Source organism: Lynx canadensis, chromosome B1, assembly GCF_007474595.2.
Source record: "Lynx canadensis isolate LIC74 chromosome B1, mLynCan4.pri.v2, whole genome shotgun sequence".
Classification (NCBI taxonomy): Eukaryota; Metazoa; Chordata; class Mammalia; order Carnivora; family Felidae; genus Lynx; species Lynx canadensis.
The window spans coordinates 136,910,980-136,926,778 of NC_044306.2; positions in this window are offsets into that span (position 1 = coordinate 136,910,980).

Below are 15,799 nucleotides of genomic sequence, written 5' to 3' on the forward strand. Positions count from 1 at the left end.
TTTTTCCAAGAGCATTTTATAGATTCCTCTGAGGTCTCTGCCAACAGGATGGGAATATTCTCCTTTCTTCCTTGTTGAGTGAGGGGTGTTTTACCAAACATTTTACCTTGCTTCTAGCCAATGTCTCCATACTACTACCTTATTTTTCCCCCAATACTTGCGAAAATCACTTCAATTTTCTTGTCTTTATTATAGTTTGCTTAGGCAGTCAATTACTGTGTCCTGTGTGTTTTGGATATGGCTTTAGAAAAGACAGGACAAAAGAGATGCCCATGCCTTGAAGCTTAACAGGAAAGCCAGTTAAATAAATATTATGAGACTAATCAAAGTTTTGATAAAAGTGCCTTGAAGGAGACATGAAGGGTGTGATGGTGATGGAGGCCTGACTTAAATATGGGGGGCCAAGGAAGCCTTCCATCAGGACTATAGTTTAGAATAAGATACTGAGGTTGAGTAGGACTTAAGGAGCTTAAGAAGGGTGGGACAAAGGTGGTAGGCATTGGGAGCAACAGCAAGTGTGAGGGCCAAGAGGTGGGAAGTTGCTCAGCCCCTGGAGAATTCTTAGTAAGACCAGTGCTCCTAGATTACAGTGAGTGGAGAAAATTGGTGAGAGAAAAGATTTCCCTTTCTTTCTCTAATGGTAAGGGCAACAACTTTCAGTATTTGAAGATGTTTCATCTTATCAGGTGTGCCAATCTTGATAACCTTTTAAAGAGGGAGTGGAGAGAGAAGATGGAAATATGAAAGAAGATGATACTGGCTAATTTTCACGCATGCTCCATAAAAGCATTGGAAAACCACAACTCTGCCTGTCTCATTTCAACTCAATCTTCCACCTCTTAAGCTGCAGTGACTAATGAGAGATGCAAATAACAGCTAATGTTTTGAGTGGTCCTTGCCCTTTTGAAACCCGTTTGAAGACTGGTCATTTTTTCTCTGTTGGATGCTTAGAAAATTTTCAGAAAAACAAGTCAGGCAGAGTGGTGAAACCTATGTGTGCACACATTCCCTCTGGCCCGGTGTTTCCAGTTCAGTGGGCCAACTCTCACTTGTCATATTGAATCCTTTATTACAACAAAATATTATTTTAAAGCTGCACTAACAGTAATTAGAAGCAATTGAGTTTTATCAACTAACACAAACTGTGGGATTTTGAACTTGGATCTTAGCTGGTATTTTAATGAAGTGTGTGTTAACAACCCCAAATCTTCTGTCAGTCCAGCAGCTGAGTTGCATATACAGACCTTTGATGGAGGGACCATGTGTTAACGCTCAGAGGCGTCAGGCTCATGTGTTGGCTCTGCACATCCACACTTTACAAATCTGTCTCCCAGGCCTGTTTTATTTTTCTCCTTCTCCTAATGAATATTCTGATAGTCCCCACATTTGTTCTTATAAAATTTTGGAATTAAACATGATTGTTCCCATGTGCACATTTTAATCATAGATATTTAGATGTGAGTAATGATGACTTAAATGTTCTCTTTGCTTGACTCTTTCATTTCAGCCTGAGATGCTAAAAGGACACATGGTCTGGAGTGTTAGAACTTACTTAGTGAGAAGTAGAAGGTTGAGATAGGAAAAGAATGAAAGAAAGAAGGAGAAGGATGCTCCCTAATTTGAAATGAGCACTTTTAGTGAAATAAATATCTGGAGGAAGCAGAGTGGCTTCCCTTTCTTAAAGAGAACTTTCTAACCTTGGCCAAAGGCCTTTTCAGTAGAAAATTTTCAAAGAATAACCTGAGATTTACTAAAAGTCTCACATAACAAAAGCCAAGGTTGTATGAATCATCATGGCAGAGCTGAGCCTTTTAAAAGATACAAGGAATGCTCCTATCAGGACACAACCTAGAACAGGGAAAAATGGATCATAAACTTTGCAGACAGATTATACCTAATGTGCATACAATACAAAATAAAGCCTAGTACTTTTAACTTTCTTTCAACCATTCCTATCCTGGCCAATGCCGGAAAATGTATGGAGATAGGAGATGCCATTTACCTAAAGAAGATAATGCAGTTGTCCGTTTTCTGATGGGTTTGATATAAGCAAGGGCTTCCTGGGTGCTCACAGGAACCTGCTCAGCACTTATGCTTACATGACCTGTAAGTCTGAGGGAGTTAATACCTGTGAGGCCTCCTTTGACCTGCAAGAGATGGGAACTGATGGATACATGCTTCCCCATCTGGGCTGACAGATTGGACACACATCTTATTAGAGTCCTCAGATGGGAGCGCCCAAGTGGCTCAGTTGGTTGAGCATCTGACTTCCGCTCACGTCATGATCTCGCGGTTCATGGGTTGAAACCCCACATTGGGCTCACTGCTGTCTGTGCGGAGCTCACTTCGGATCATCTGTCCCACTCTTTCTGCCTCTCCTCTGCTTGCACTCTCTCAAAAATAAATAAACATAAAAAAGAATCCTCAGATGGTCCCACGGAATTGAGAATCAGTAGGCTATAGCAGTGGCCAATACAAAAACCACATCCCTGTGTGGACTTTTCTTCCTTCCCTGTCCCTTCATCCTAATATACCTGACTCTGGAATCACATTCTTAATAAATTGCCTGTCTCAGGCATGACTTTCAGAGAACCTCAGGCTTAGACAGTTGGTACTGGGAGAGTTCCCAGAATGTATATTCTTTGGATGGGATTTTTAAGCTGGATCCCTCACTAGTCAGACTGTAGAAAAACCCATTGCTAATTTTAAGTGAGTGATGATAACATGTTGTAGCATCATAATTGCTCAGATTATGATGCTACCTATAGTGGATTGAGATGAGGTGCCGGTTTATTTAAGGCGGTGGCACCTGAGTGTTATGGAGGCTATGGTAACAATAAGAGTTGTGTAATTTTATGGTTGCCATTTGTTAACTTCTTTAAAAGCTTCAAAAAGAGAAAAGATCAGGTATGATATGAAAATCAGAAGGCCTCTATGGCTAGTGATTAAGGAGGCCCTTGTCTCCTTTAGCCACTGAAAATCAGATCCAGGATCTACTTGTAAGGGTAGCTGAACAGCAAAGGATACTGAATGCACAGACTTGACAGATCTTATATGACAAAGTCAGGGCCTTATAATAGAAGAGTGGGATCTTGAGCCCTGATCTGGGGATATTTGGGTAGATAAGCCTGAATATCTTAACTCCCCAGGTTCCTTATTTCCTTTAGTCTGGCAGAAATAGCCCCCTCTCCTCTCACAAGAAGATACCAGCCTCCCCTTGCCTGGAGACCCTGCAAAGACCTCATCTGAGGAGGGTGTCTCACAAGATGCCATTGCCCTGCTCATAATCTGCCCTTGTCTTCCTTCATTGCCTCTAGACCAAGAAAGAATGTTCGGTTTTTGCATAGCTCCAACAGTAAAGTACTGTTCCTAGTCTATGAGGAAATGGTTGAAACACCAAAGACCTTCCCATCCTGGCTAATATTCATGAACTTGAATAACATCTGTGGAGCAGTTATCATGTTGGATGGGGGTGGTGGGAAATAGAGTCTATAGCTAGAAAGAGGAAAATGTATTGACATGGGAGCACTCACCCATGACTTGAGGTTCAGGGTACTGACAAGAACACCTAGAATTGGTCCTACTATGACCCTTGATGCTTGGACATGCTGATGAGGTAGGACCGCAGACCACATTGGCGAGGTGTTACAGGAGGAGTAAGAGACCCAGGAAGGTGGGAGTATTGGAATAGATTGATGTGTGAGAACAGAGACTCTACCACCCCATTTTGGTTTCTGGGAGGCCATGGAAGACACTACTTTCACTGAAGCAGTATGGAATTCACTGGTGAGAGACCTCCAGTATCTTTGAGAGGCTCAGTGGTAGCTTCGTTTGCAGCCTGCATGAACCGTGAAATAGAGCTCCCTGGAACACAGAAGGCACGTGATAACATTTAATCACCTAGGCATAGCTAATTATTTTAATGGGTAGTAAGGCCAGAGTGGCTAGCGGGATACCAGAGCCCAAAGATCTGTGATGATAGCTAGTTGATCTGGCAGATAAACAGTTAGATGCCAGGGTATCAATGGGCTTATAAATCAAAACTAATTGATAACTGGTGATCAAAATCCTGACATCAGTCATTACAATGGAAAATTTCAGACCTTACCATTTCTAGACCATGGACCATGCATCTTTACACTCTGGGAGGTCTTTTGGCAGCTAGCTGTCTTCTCTTGGTGTTATCCATCTGCAGCTTTTTCCCTTTAAAAATGGAAAATAATGAAGGGGAGATGCTTTTCTTGGACTCTAATAGCTTGGGTCAAATACAGGATACCCCTAGTACCTGAGTAGATTGAAAAGTAAACCAGCATCGATATCAACTGGGAGTTTATTAGAAATACAAACTCTGCATTTTAACAAGGAACCCCAAATTTAGCAAGTAATGATATAATATTTTAACTTATATAAGCAAAGTTTTAAAAGAATGATTCCCATTATAGGTAAGGCCTTGGCAAGGTGGCTACTTATGTATTGCCAGTGGGGCATGGAAGAATTTTATGGTGTATATTAAGATCATATGTACATTCAAATCTTTTGTCCTTAATTTCATATCTAGGAATCTTTCTTAAGGCAATTCTCTGAAATGTGAACAATAATTCTTGTGCCCAAGTCATCATCATTGGTAACTTTTATTGAGTGCTTACTGTGTATCAGGCAGTGTGCTAAACTCTTACAATGGATTATTTAAGTCAATGTTCACAGCAATATAATTTTGTAGATATTTTTATTATATCTATTTACAAATGAGAAAACTGAGGCTCAGAAGATTATATTTGTTTCCCAAATTTACAGAGGTTACCACACGTTTCCTTAAGATGTTAAAAAGATTGTCCAATGTTTATAGCAGCACTTTCAACAATAGCCAAATTATGGAAAGACCCTAAATGTCCATCAACTGATGAATGGATAAAGAAATTGTGGTTTATATACACAATGGAATACTACGTGGTAATGAGAAAGAATGAAATATGGCCCTTTGTAGCAACGTGGATGGAACTGGAGAGTGTGATGCTAAGTGAAATAAGCCATACAGAGAAAGACAGATACCATATGTTTTCACTCTTAAGTGGATCCTGAGAAACTTAACAGAAGACTATGGGGGAGGGGAAGGGAAAGAAGTTAGAGAGGGAGGGAGGCAAACCATAAGAGACTCTTAAAAACTGAGAACAAACTGAGGGTTGATGGAAGGTGGGAGGGAGGGGGTGTGTGTGTGATGGGTATTGAGGAGGACACCTGTTGGGATGAGCACTGGGTGTTGTATGAAAACCAATTTGACAATAAATTTCATATTAAAAAAAAGATGTTAAAAAGATTGTCTTCTACATAAACAGTGAAATATTATGCAGCCATTTAAAATAATATTTATAAAGAGCTTTGATATAAGTCTAAGTGAAAAATGCAAAATGAAATGTTTTCAAATATGTAACAAGTGCAAAGAAAAAAATACTGGGAGAATATATTACATGTTATTAAGAGTTATTCCAGGTGGTGGGATTTAAGTGACTTTTTTCTGTACTTTTAATTTTTTTACTTCAAGCTTGCATCTTTTTATAAGAAAAAAACCACTTTTTATATGTCAGCTAGACATAATTGTGTTTTTTTTTTCAGGGATACTGGTCTAGAGATTACAGAAAGCAGGCATGCCACCACTTACAAGGAAGACGTGCAGGATATTGAATTCATATCCTGAACTACTGTTGACCAGACAAACCAAATCTCATGCCCTGAGAATGGTGGGCTGTCCAGAACATGGAGCTAGTTACCTGCTCACTATGACTAACCATTAAAGGTTATTATATACCTTCTTTCTCTATTATATATACATACATATACATATATATGTATATGTATACATATACATGTATATGTATATATACATATATATACTTAATTCATGCACAAGTCATCTTCATTGAGAACTTATTGAGAGCTGACTATATAACAAGCAATGTACTATACTCTCTAGATAGAAAGATATATATATATTATATATTACATATATAATATATATAAATCCTTCATAACTTTGAAATTACTCATACCAGTTTCTGACCTCACTGATTTTTCAAAAGCTTCTAAAAGTCTCTTCCTTCCTCCCCTCCTTTCCTTCCTTCCTTCTTTCCTTCCTTCCTTCCAGTGAAATTCTCTCATAACAAAAACTTTTACTCACCAAATTGCATCATTCAGCTAAGACAAAACTTAAAAAAAATTGTGTCAGATAAAGGGCCCTTTGGAGAAAATAACTCTGACTAAAATAAAGAGAACAGAAGTATCATGTGAATGTGATCTATTGGATTTCAGCACCATTTCAAGCTGATATTATTTAAGGAAGATGCCTTTTTTTCCTGTTCCCAGTAAAATTATCATAGCCTTTCATGAGCACTTCAGAGGCCGTTAACTTCTCCCTCATTTACACACAGCTTCTCTCTCTTTCTGTCTTATTTTGCATCACTTAACCCAGTGGAGTGTTTTCAGACAAAGGCTGCCTAAAAGCTGAGACCCGCATTGTGGCTCTGTGGCATTCATGGTCAGTATTGTTTTTGAAGACCATCTGCCTGTCATTTGTTTGCTGATTGAGTTAGTGCACCTAATAATATTTTTTTTATTGGGCTCTGCTAGCCAATGAAAAGGAAATTATACACTCAACAGATGGGTCACAAACCTTTCTACCTTAGTGCAGCTACTCCTCGAGTTAGTTAAAAGCAATCACGAAAGCAGATTATAAATGGAATAATAGGCTTTTTATAAATGGTTTCACAGTGGTTATGGTTGTGGTGCCAAACATGATGGTATCGGGGTTTCCCCTCTTTGTTGTGTAGGTTCTCCTTGTAAGAATACTCTAATCAATGAGGGATATGGAAATGAAAAGAAGGAAACCAGCTGAGGGTCCATAAGGACCAGAATGCAGAAGATCATATATAAAGGGAATATGCAGCATCATATTAGTTTGATATGTGTTATCCAGAACAAACTGCAGTCTTTGCCAGAAAGGCTTGGTGCTGTCACTCTGATTTTACCTTGTGGCTAAAGGTAGGGGCAGAAAAGTTTATCCCCAAAGAACCCCCAAATACTATACAGGCGGAATAATGGAGGTAGAGGGTCGTTAGCACTGGACCTCATGTAAATAAATAACAAAACCCAAATCTCCTTTCCATTTTTTTTTTAAGACTGATAACTTGCTGTCCTTGGAAACTCTTTCTCCTGACCTTACATCATGAAAATTCACCTTGCCTTAAAGAGGAAGTGAACCCCCCTGACCAGGATGCTATTAAATCAATTGGAGGTATGTTCAAAGAACATGAGAGCAAATCTCTTCTGAAAGAATCATCATGCAAAGGATTATTCCGTTTGCCTCTAAACAATGGATTGCATCTCCTACCGGGGAACATAAACTACAGTGACAGACTTTTCAGTTTTTCAGGCATAGACTTAATTTTTGAACATTTGTCATATCTGAGAAAGCATGCATCATAAAGATCTGGCTTATCCTCCTTTGGAAACAGATTTTGCTTTCATGAGTCAAAAACCCTAGAGAGCACAGTACCCACTTTGTGAATCACTCTTATAATTGTGCATGTGAATTACTAGCTCATTTTTCCCCCCATAGTATTTGGACCCTTGCCTCATCCTAACTTCAAACTTCGGATGGATTTTTAGCAACATGCTTGCTTTGATTTTAGTATAAAGACACTATGTGTATTAGTGAGGGCGGTGGAGTGGAAGTGATGGCAGTGATGTGGATGAGGGAACACTTGGGAGAGGTGGGATTCCTGGTACCATGGATGGGAAGGAGGAGGGCCAGGAGTTGCTGTGAACCTCCCATCATTCAAAATCAATGGTTTTTTACATTTTGCCAATTGATGAACATCAACAAAATACTTTAATACTACTCCGTCTTCCTTCAGCATTCTGAACCTGAATGTTAGTGATTTTCCAGAGTTTATCTGATAGTAAAGCTTTTCAAGGAGTTTGTTTCTTTCTTTGTGGATTGCTGGGGAGTTCTGGAAGATGCCACCATAATGGCAACCTGGGGGGTAGGGAAGGAGTGAGGCCAGGGGGCCAGTTTCCTGTGATTCTTGGTCATTCTCATTCTCTGCGTCTAGTAGGTCCTAGTGTAGCTAGATGTTTGCTCAGATGCTGCCTCACTGGAAGAGGTGCAGTCCCTCACATTAACCTCAAGAGGATCCCTCCCCACTTCTATACATCTTTCTGCAGCTCACAGATGCTTGAACCCTTATAATAAGAGAGCAATTCTCTTGTCAGTTTTGTCTTATGTTAAAATGCATGATTCTAGGAGTGTTTTCACCTGTAACCTCATCAGTCATTTGTGCTTAGATGTGAGTGACTTTTTGGACATATCAGAATTTTATGAGAGGTACATATGATTTCACTAGCACACTGGAAACCTAAGACAATGGGAGATAGCCTTCAGACGTGGAGCAAGCAATGAACTAGGAATGAGAAAGTGCTAAGAGTGAGCAGACAACTTTAAAGCCTGCTTTCCCCTTCTCATTATGACCTGAAAGGGATTTTAACTACAATCCATCACTTTTTAGGGCCTATTGGCAAGTCAGCCCAGAGGAACATTTTGACCATGATCACTTAAAATCCCTGAAGCCTTACTGAATTGGTTATGACTTTCTTCACAAAATCTGCATCCTGACCTATTTACACAGGCTGGTGATTCAAAGACAGATGTGTTCAGAAAGACAACCAAACACAATAAATCCCTGCCTTTTTTGGCTTCTCCCCCAGGTGCCTGCAACCCATCAGATCTGCCCCCTGCCACCTCCCTTTCCAGGCACTTAGCAGTCACCCCATGCATGCCATTTCATTAGGACGCATTGGTCTAGGAAGCCTCTTCTCTCTCCATCTCACACCCAGCTCTCCTTTCAGTTTGATGTTGCAGGGATTTAATTCTGAGCAGGATTTAAATAAAATCAGAATCTTCCTGTGCTGGAGGAGATGTGTTTGCTCGGAAATGGAATTTGTCGGCTGGGTCACTTGGTAGTTAGCCCCATTTCCCTCCAATGTTGGGACCCAGGGAAATGATATGCTAACCCCCTCTTCCAAACCATTCATGCACTTTCTAGGGTGAGAAGTTGGGGGGCCATGTCAGTAGTAGGAGAGAAGAACAAAGCTGAATTTGATTACTAACCTTAATGCTTTTGGCCTTAAAACATCTCTACTTTTTAGATCATATATTTTTTTAAGTGTTTCAAGTTTACATTAAAAATTAACAATGCCACCTCTTTTAGTCAGGGTGCATTTGCTTGTAAGGAACCAAGCCCCACACAGAAAGCTTAAGCAAAGATGGGTTTTATTAAAAGGATGTCAGGGAATGTTACAGAAGCCAAGAGCGAGAAATGCAGATAGGACTCCGGAAAGGTGGAAATTGTCAGGCAGCTGCTCAGCGGGTCTTTCCCTCTGCTTTTGTCTGCCATGTCAGTTCTGCCTTCAGGTCTGCAAATCTGCTCTGTAGTAGTCTCTTAATGCTTGCTCCCCATAATTTTGCATTATGCATGATCTTTGCTTTTCTTGCCATACATTCTGGCTCATTTGGACTCTATCCTTGACTCAACCCAGTGCCTAATTTCTGTCAGGTAATTAGTGTCTGCTTTGGAAATGAATAAGTGACTGAATGACTCTCTATGCCCTTTTAGTGCAAGTGCCCATCATCACTTAACGAGATTTTGAGTGTTGTAGTTCAAAATATTATGAGAGAGAGGATCTGATGAGCTCAGTTTGTCCTATGAGACAGGTGTCCACTCCTGGTCCAATAATCTGTGGGCAAGGAGGGAGACTACCTAGTACAAACATGACTGCTCTTTAACACATGTGATTTTATTTCCTTTTTTATAACAACCATGAGGTAAGTAAGCCTGGAAGCAATTATTTTCCTCCATTTTGAAGAAGATAAAACTGAGGTTCAGATAAATGAGGCCAGTGGTTCCCAACCTTGGGCTTTGGATTCATGTGGAGTATGAGAATATAGAAATAGAAAATCAGAACTTATTTTAAATATTTCAAGAAGCCTAATTGAAATCACACAGTTACCTTCAGTCAAGAATCAAGCTACCTAAGATAATTATAACATCAAATTTGTTGCTTTGTGGCTGCTTAGAATGGTAACATGGTCATCTTGGGCTGTGTGGAATATTCATTTGATTGGGTATATACTCAGTATAGATTGTTTATTACAGAAAAATGAGATAAATATTTAATTTTTGCTTTGCAAATACCATGTATTTGGCAGACTTAATTTTTTCCAAAGATGTGGTCAAGGAATTAAAAATAATAACAAAAGAGATTCTTGGTGGAGAAGAGATGATCTTAAATGGCAGCGTATGGCTTAATCAGAAGGTTTTCTAATGCCTGGTTGGTTTTCTACTCTATTGCACCATCCCATCAAGGTAGGAACAGTTCCTCTGTCTGCTAAAGGGGAAAAGCATCTCTTACCACATATGTTTCTCTTGATAGGAAGAAGGGGTCACCAAAATACATTCTGTAAATCCAGATCCAATTATTATTGCAGAGATTTTGGTTTACTCAGACATTTTTTTGAAGCTAGTGTTGTAGTCTAAGGATATGGATAATAACCACATTCTTTTAGGAACAAATGACTAGGTTTACTTCACTCAACAACCAGGTAGTGGTAAAGTAAACCACACCCAAACAAAAGAAAAAAAATTTAAATGTCCGTAGAAACATAGTCACAAAGTTATCCTCAGCTAACAGCTTCAGACCCAAGAAACCTGGTACCTTTCACAGTCATGATTCAGTTTAAATGTGGGTTTCAAGAGAAAGGCTGAAATAAACAATTAAAAACACACATTAATTTAAGCGACTCTATTTTTCCTCTATATTAGTAGGAGGTACAAAAGTCATAATGAGATGGAAGTCAAAGGATATTAACAAAAATACAAAGGTAATATGAAAAAGAAGGAATTTTGTTGTTTTTGTCAAAGCATGGCAACAGAGAAGGAAGAAAAGATCTCTCTTGGCCTGAAGCCCTAAAACTAAAAATGAAATTTTTCTTCCTTTTGCAGAAAAAGAAATCCTCATTAACAAGTAAAAATGTCACCTGAATCTGAAGAGCAGCCCACCCATGTTCATCTTTAGTTTGTGACTCTGACGTCAACAGTGGCAGTTGCATGTTAACCCAGTGTCCTTATCAAAATAGATAAGTATTTATTTATTTATTTAAGTAGGCTCCATGACCAACATGGGACTTGAACTCATGAAATCAAGAGTCAGATGCTCTCCTGACTGAACCAGCCAGGTTCCCCAAAATAGAGGAACACTTCAATCACTCTGTTCCTACTTTTATCTTGGATTAGCCCCCATTTCTTAGCTTTTGTGAACTTGAAAAAGCAAGCAGAAATTGAACAAGAGTTATGAGTACCTTTTACAAGATCAAAATGTATTATGTAAATCCTGATTTGGGTTCCCTGTCAAAAAATATCTTTAGGACCCTAAAATTACTCCAATGACATCTACATAGTGTACTTTAACACTAAATGTTTTAAGAGGTTATTGGGGATTTTTGAAAAATCTCAAAACAGTTTTTTGTTTATAATATTGGTATCAACTATTAACAAAATAAACATGGTTATTGCCTATCCAGAAAATAGAACATAAACAAGGTTAGTGAATGCATCTTTTGGATGTATGATTATGTTTTTAGGTCCAGCTTAAAATGTATTCAGCATTTTCATTCCCACAAAAGTGAATAAAACCTAAAAACAATTTGCAATAAAACCTAAAAACAATTGATGTTTTAAGAAATGAGGCATTGCTGCTAAACTTCCTATTACTAATTTAGCACAGATTTCAAGCTGAAATCAAGACAATATGTTTTCTTCAGCTGTGTTTATGTGACTTCCAGCATCCCTGCTAATTCTTTTTTTGGCTTTCATTTAGAAGCCAAAGCTGGCTCAGGGCTAAGTAACTTCATTTACCCACCCTATAAAAGTCAGGTGTTTCAGAATGCATCAAAAAGAACCATAACTGCCTGCATTTATTCAATAAGTATCATTGTATGAATAAACAGATGCTAGATAATAGGATCTTTAGTAATTTAAACCAATTAGCTCTGTTTGCTACACATATCTTATAGAACTCTCCTTTGCAGAAGACAGTTCTTTCTTTATATTTCATATAAGGCAGAGTGTGTTCAGGTGGCCTGATCAAAAGCATTGAGAGATACTGCAGAAAAAAGTTTTGATTTCTGGATTCTATCTTTATGCAGCTTTTGTAATACACCGTCTTCCTCCAGCAAATAAATGGAAATCTCTTAGTTCCTGGCGACAGTACCTCATGAATGTGATTCAGCATTAGGCAGCATAAACATGAATTCAGATTCTGTCCCCACCCCCACCACTTTATTGTCCTGTGGGAGGCACAGAGGTTTTTTGGAAGAGCCAGGTGGTTATTTTCAAGTTTGTATGACCTAACAGAAAGAACTCTAATTTATTAGTGAGGAGTTGAGTCCATTAGCTATTCTTTTTGAGACTGTATGTATTATTTTGCACACTTGTGTCATGTTTCCTTCAGGTGCAAAACAGGGCTGACAAATATACTTGTCTTATCTCCATCAGATGGAGAGGAGGGGTAAAGCCAGTTTGCCAACAGTTTTCAGTTCAAAACTTCTGTGCATACTCCAGCAATATTAGTGCTTATGATCTGTGTCTGCCTTTGCTTTGACACCTCGAGTTTGGCCTTAGCCTGGAAGGAGAAGGAAACTTAAGTGGAGGCTGGTATTGTTTCATGCAGCTGGTTTGCCATTGCCCAGGATCCTCTACTCTCTAATTACTGAAACCGAGGACATATTAATACCTTTAGAGCACAGCAGGGCTTGCAAGGCCAAAACAGTACCCTCTCCAGAACTCACATCCATGCTCAATTTCATTTTTTTTTCTCTCTACAGAGGAAGGAGATCTATTTACTCATGCCTTGCCTTGAATTGTGCCCTAAAGTAAAAGAAGCTTAGCAGCTTAACAAATCACTAGCCATATTTATGGTTAGAGCTATCCAAATAGGGGGAAGGTTTCAGTGAGGAAAAGCATCAAGAATTAATGGTCACAAGACAACAGCAGCTATAAAGCCCCCAAATGGATATCCCTTTGGCATGGAGGAGCAGGGGAGTTAGCTGGGGCCGGTCCTACCTGAAAAAAAAACAAAAAAACAAAACTCTCAGCTATTCCTAAAAGTGAACATGTGGGGCACAAATCCATCTATGTTTTCAGTTAGTGTAGCCAGCGCCTTAGAAGTCAGGCAACGGGCGGCAACAGATGGAGGGGTTTCTACGGCAGCCAGCCTTTATTTACGTATGAAGGCTCCCTCTTGTGTGAATGTCCACTAGCCATCTCCACTTAAACAATCCCTTTGCAGTGAATGGTTGTACTACACATAACACCTCCTTTGTCTACAAGTCTCCCAAAAGCTATCTGCCTGTCTGCCCTCTGCCTGTGCATTTTTATGGTGACGATCAGCACAATTCCTTGCTCCAGAGACACCCCAACTTGGTTGAAAGGGTGGCCTTTATCCATTGAAAACTAGGTTTTCTTGGGTAAATGAAAACTAAAGGCAGTCAGAGTGAATTGTTTCAGGCTTTAACAATGAATTCTATTTTTGACTTTAGAAAGTTAGAAATTTTATTTTTAGGACTTGGAAAGTTAAAGTAAGAAAATGAAAAAGAGAAAATATAAAGGATGAAAGAAGAGAGAAAAGAGAATTTGGATAAAACTCAAGAGGCTCTTTAGGTGTGCAATTATTTTTTGCATCTGAATTGAATAGTTTTATTGCCATTTTCTTTCACTTTTCCCTGGAGAGGTTGGAACATTTCTCATTTGATTCTGTCCCTTCACATGGATGTGATCTCAGACATGTTCTGGATGAAGATAGGTGTGCTGAGCCCCTGAGTAGTAATGTTTCTGCCATATTGGGATGGGGCAGGCAACAAGTTAAGGTAGAGATGATACCTCCTCAAGGTCCAGTGGTACCTATCCCCCACTGCTTCAGCTCTGCCCACCCTTAGGGCCCTGCCACAGAGGTACCCCACAGCCAGAACAATACCTACAGTCACATATCACCTCTCCTGGAAGCAGATTTTATCAGAAAAACTTAGCAATGTGCTTGCCTGTTAGATACCAAAAAGAATGGTGGTGAAGGAGGACCTACTATATATCCATTGGAGCTGACATCTTCCAAGGAGATTAAATGAGATAATTCATTCAACAACCTGGTATGAGAAATGTTTTTCTCCTAATTTTTGCAGATGAGGAAAGAGGCTCAGAAGTTCAAGTGCCTTAATCCCAGAAGTGAAAATATAAATATCAAATGGCTCTTAGAATCCTAAATCTGCCCCTTCCAACTAAAATCTTTTTTTCATTTTTATTTTTTTTATTTCTTTTAAATGTTTATTTATTTTTGAGAGGTGAGGGAGGGGCAAAGAGAGAGGGAGACACAGAATCCAAAGCAGGCTCCAGGCTCTGAGCTGTCAGCACAGAGCCTGACATCAGGCTGAGCCAAAGTTGGACATTTAACTGACTGAGCGACCCAGGTGCCCTAAAATCTTTTTTTTAATATATGAGCCGTGAACAAATGAACAAGTAACTAAATTCTGAAACAAAGGCATTTAATTTAGTTGTTCTGTGTGTTTCTCTGCTTTGTTTTCATATTGGATTAAGTCAGGTTAATACTAACCTTAAATTGAGACTTGAAAACAAAATGACTTGAAAAGCTTATTGTCCCCCGACCCCCAAGTTTTAATGAGGAATAACTTATATGCAATACAATTCAATGAATTTTGATGACTGCATATAGTCATGTAACCATCACTGCAATTAACATATAGAACATTTCCATTTCTCTAAAACATTCTCCAAATGCCTCTTTGCAGCTGAATTCCTCCTCTGGCCCCCAGCCCCAGGCAACCACCATTCTTCATTTTATTGCTCTTGTTTTGTCACCAGCCTTTTTCAGTTTCCTTTCCTGCCTCAGGGCTTTTGCACATGCTGTTCTTTCTGCAAGAAGGCCCCCTCTCATATCATATACTTCTTTTCTCCTGGCTAATGTCTGTTCACTTTTCATATTTTAGCTTAAATGTCACTTCTGCAGAGAAATTTGCTTGATCCTCTTTTATTACCATGTCCACACTAAAAGATTTATAGCTCTTCTTTCTTCTCCTCCATGTCAACATGGTATACATTATGTATTATGGAGGCAGGTATTTGATTACCATATGTCCCCTCACTATACTTTAAGCTCCATGAATGGAAGGAACATTATATTCATCATTATATTCTCAGTTCATTGTTCATCATCATTCATATATCGTCTATGTTCTTGGAACATAGTTGGTGGACCTCACAAAGTTCTTAAATGAATTAATTGAACAAGTAGTTTAATCTACATAAAAATTCTGTCAAGTCTTTCATAGTGCCAGTGGAACCTCTACCTCCTTGTCACCTTCACCTGTTTATCTCAGTACTGTCTACTCTGCACCTGAGGTGTCCAACACACATTTCACAGTGAAAAAACTCTAGGGTTCAGTTTACCTGAAACTTTTAGCAACACAATTAAAAAGAAAAATTAGGTAGCACATATGAGCCATAGGTCGATACAGAATAACCATTTTACAAAATGGTAGGAGATGGGGTAGGAAGGTAAAGGATAAGCAAAGTATGGAAGCTGGGACTGTCTTCTTCTCCTTGATTTTGGTTGCCCGCACTATGGTTCTGGTTGCCCATTTAGACTAGAAGTCTTGAGTTTGACTGTGGAGAGGGAGGAAGAG